Genomic DNA, 4,592 nt, shown 5'->3' on the forward strand with positions numbered 1-4,592 from the left:
TACTTAAGTCGGCATTGTGCCTTTTGTATTTAATTCCGATGCAATTTCTGTGTTTGATCGTTAATAAGGAGGTCCAAGGGATACAGTAAACCTGGAGTGAAGCATCGGAATCTATAAATAGTGTCATAGGAATGGTTCAAAACAAAGTCAGTAAGAAGAGTCAGTCTTCTTGCACTCAAGTCGGCATTGTTTCTTTTGTATTTAATTCCGATGCTATTTATGTCTTTCATCTTCAATGAGAAGGTCCAAGGGATACAGAAAACCTGAAGTGAAGCATCGGAATCTATAACTAGTATCACAGGAATGGTTCAAAAGATAGACAGTAGGAAGAGTCAGCCTTCTTGTACTTAAGTCAACATTCTGCATTTTGCATTTAATTCCGATGCATTTTCTGTGTTTCATCGTCAATAAGAGGGTAAGAGGGATACATTAAACCTGAAGTGAAGCATCGGAATCTATAACTAGTGTCACAGGAATGGTTCAAAACATAGTCAGTAAGAAGGGTCAGTCTTCTTGAACTTAAGTCGGCATTCCGATGCAATTTCTGTGTATCATCGTCAATAAGAAGGTCCAAGGGATACAGTAAACCTGGAGTGAATCATCGGAATCTATAACTAGTGTCACAGGAATGAATAAAAACATAGTCAGTAAGAAGAGTCGGTCATCTTGTACTTAAGTCGGCATTGTGAATTTTGTATTTAATTCCGATGCAATTTCAATGTTTCATCGCCAACAAGAAGGTCCAAGGGATACAGTAAACCTGAAGTGAAGCATCGGAATCTATAACTACTGTCACAGGAATGGTTCAAAACATAGTCAGTTAGAAGAGTCAGTCTTCTTGCACTCAAGTCGGCATTGTGTCTTTTGTATTTAATTAAGATGCTATTTATGTCTTTCAACTTCAATAAGAAGGTCCAAGGGATACAGTAAACCTGAAGTGAAGCATCGGAATCTATAACTAGTGTCACAGGAATGGTTCAAAGCATAGACAGTAGGACGAGTCAGCCTTCTTGTACTTAAGCCAGCATTGTGCATTTTGTATTTAATTCCGATGCAATTTCTGTGTTCCATCGTCAATAAGAAGGTCAGAGGGATACAGCAAACCTGAAGTGAAGCTTCGGAATTTATATCTAGTGTCACAGGAATGGTTCAAAACATAGTCAGAAAGAAGGGTCAGTCTTCTTGAACTTAAGTCGGCATTATGCCTTTCTATTTAATTCCGATTCAATTTCTGTGTTTTTTCGTCAATACGAAGGTCCAAGGGATACAGTAAACCTGGAGTGAAGCATCGGAATCTATAACTAGTGTCACAGGAATGGTTCGAAACATAGACAGTATGAAGAGTCAGACTTCTTGTACTTAAGTCAGCATTGTGCATTTTGTATTTAATTCCGATGCAATATCTGTGCTTCATCGTCAATAAGAGGGTAAGAGGGATACAGTAAACCTGAAGTGAAGCATTGGAATCTGTAACTAGTGTCACAGGAATGGTTCAAAACATAGTCAGTAAGAAGGGTCAGTCTTCTTGTACTTATGTCGGCATTCCGATGCAATTTCTGTGTTTCATCGTCAATAAGTAGGTCCAAGGGATTCAGTCTTCTTGTACATAAGTCGGCATTGTGCCTTTTGTATTTAATTCCAATGTAATTTCAATGTTTCATCGTCAACAAGAAGGTCCAAGGGATACAGTAAACCTGAAGTGAAGCAACGGAATCTATAACTACTGTCACAGCAATTTTTCAAAACATAGTCAGTAAGAAGAGTCACTCTTCTTGTACTCAAGTCGGTATTGCGCCTTTTATATTTAATTCCGATGCAATTTATGTCTTTAATCGTCATTAAGAAGGTCCAAGGGGTACAGTAAACCTGAAGTGAAGCATCGGAATCTATAACTAGTGTCACAGGAATGGTTGAGAACGAAGAGAGTAAGAAGAGCCAGTCATCTTGTACTTAAGTCGGAATAGTGCCTTTTGTATTTAATTCCGATGCAATTTCTGTGTTTCATCGTCAATAAGAAGGGCAGAGGGATACAGTAAACCTGCAGTGCAGCATTGGAATCTATAACTAGTGTCACAGGAATGGTTCAAAACATAGTCAATAAGATGGGTCAGTCTTCTTGTACTTAAGTCGGCATTCCGATGCAATTTCTGTGTTTCATCGTAAATAAGTAGGTCCAAGGGATTCAGTCTTCTTGTACATAATTCGGCATTGTGATTTTTGTATTTAATTCCGATGCAATTTATGTCTTTAATCGTCATTAAGAAGGTCCAAGGGATACAGTAAACCTGAAGTGAAGCATCGGAATCTATAACTAGTGTCACAGGAATGGTTAAAAACATAGACAGTAGGAAGAGTCAGTCTTCTTGTACTTAAGTCGGCATTGTGCTTTTTGTATTTAATTCCGATGTAATTTCTGTGTTTCATCGTCAATAAGAAGGTAAGAGGGATACAGTAAACCTGAAGTGAAGCATCGGAAACTAAAACCGGTATCACAGGAAAGGTTCAAAACATAGACAGTAAGAAGAGCCAGTCTTCTTGTACTTGAGACGGCATTGTGTCTTTTGTATTTAATTCCGATGCAATTTCTGTGTTTCGTCGTCAATAAGAAGGTCAGAGGGATACTGTAAACCTGGAGTGAAGCATCGGAATCTATAATTAGTGTCACAGGAATGGTTCAAAGCAAAGACAGTATGAAGAGTCAGTCATCTTGTACTTAAGTCGGAATAGTGCCTTTTGTATTTAATTCCGATGCAATTTCTGTGTTTGATCGTCAATAAGGAGGTCCAAGGGATACAGTAAACCTGGTGTGAAGCATCGGAATCTATAACTAGTGTCACAGGAATGGTTCAAAACATAGACAGTATGAAGAAACAGCCTTCTTGTACTTAAGTCAGCAGTGTGCATATTGTATTTAATTCCGATGCAATTTCTGTGTTTCATCGTCAATAAGAGGGTAAGAGGGATACAGTAAACCTGAAGTGAAGCATTGGAATCTCTAACTAGTGTCACAGGGATGGTTCAAAACATAGTCAGTAAGAAGGGTCAGTCTTCTTGTACTTAAGTCGGCATTCCGATGCAATTTCTGTGTTTCACCGTCAATAAGTAGGTCCAAGGGATTCAATCTTCTTGTACATAAATCGGCATTGTGCCTTTGGTATTTAATTCCGATGCAATTTCAATGTTTCATCCACAACAAGAAGGTCCAAGGGATACAGTAAACCTGGAGTGAAACATCGGAATCTATAACTAGTGTCACACGAAAGGTTCAAAAGCATAGACAGTAAGAAGAGCCAGTCTTCTTGTACTTGAGTCGGCATTGTGCCTTTTGTATTTAATTCCGATGCAATTTTTGTGTTTCATCGTCAATAATAAGGTCAGAGGGATACAGTAAACCTGAAGTGAAGCATCGGAATCTACAACTACTGTCACAGGAGTGGTTCAAAGCATAGTCAGTATGAAGAGTCAGTCTTTTTGCACTCAAGTCGGCATTGTGTGTTTTGTATTTTATTCCGATGCAATTTATGTCTTTCATCTTCAATAAGAAGAACCAAGGGATACAGTAAACCTGAAGTGAAGCATCGGAATCTGTAACTAGTGCCACAGGAATGGTTCAAACATAGACAGTAAGAAGAGTAAGTCGTCTTGAACTTAAGTCGGCATTGTGCCTATTGTATTGAATTCCGATGCAATTTCTGTGTCTCATCGTCAATAAGAAGGTCCAAGGGATACAGTAAACCTGAAGTGAAGCATGGGAATCTATAACTAGTGTCACAGGAAAGGTTCAAAACATAGTCAGAAAGAAGAGTCAGTCTTCGTGTACTTAAGTCGGCATTGTGACTTTTGTATTTAATTCCGATGCAATTTCTCTGTTTCTTCCTCAATAAGAAGGTCAGAGGGATACAGTAAACCTGAAGTGAAAATCGGAATCTGGAACTACTGTCACAGGAATGGTTCAATTCATAGACAGTAGGAAGAGTCAGTCTTCTTGTACCTAAGTCGACATTGTGCCTTTTCTATTTAATTCCGATGCAATTTCCGTGTTTCATCGTCAATAAGAAGGTCCAAGGGATACGGTAAACCTATAGCGAAGCATCGGAATCTATAACTAGTGTCACAGGAATGGTTCAAAACATAGACAGTAAGAAGAGTCTGTCTTCTTGTACTTAAGTCGGTATTGTGCCTTTTGTATTTAATTCCGATGCTATTTATGTCTTTCATCTTCAAAGAGAAAGTCCAAGGGATACAGTAAACCTGAATTGAAGCATCGGAATCTATAACTAGTGTAACAGGAATGGTTCAAAGCATAGACAGTAGGAAGAGTCAGCCTTCTTGTACTTAAGTCAGCATTGTGCATTTTGTATTTTATTCCGATGCAATTTCTGTGTATCATCGTCAATAAAAGGGTAAGAGGGATACAGTAAACCTGAAGTGAAGCATCGGAATCTATAACTAGTGTCACAGGAATGGTTCAAAACATAGTCAGTAAGAAGGGTCAGTCTTCTTGTACTTCAGTCGGCATTCCGATGCAATTTCTGTGTATCATCGTCAATAAGAAGGTCCAAGGGATACAGTAAACCTGGAGTGAAGCATCG

Source organism: Schistocerca piceifrons, unplaced genomic scaffold (genome assembly GCF_021461385.2).
Source record: "Schistocerca piceifrons isolate TAMUIC-IGC-003096 unplaced genomic scaffold, iqSchPice1.1 HiC_scaffold_1544, whole genome shotgun sequence".
Classification (NCBI taxonomy): Eukaryota; Metazoa; Arthropoda; class Insecta; order Orthoptera; family Acrididae; genus Schistocerca; species Schistocerca piceifrons.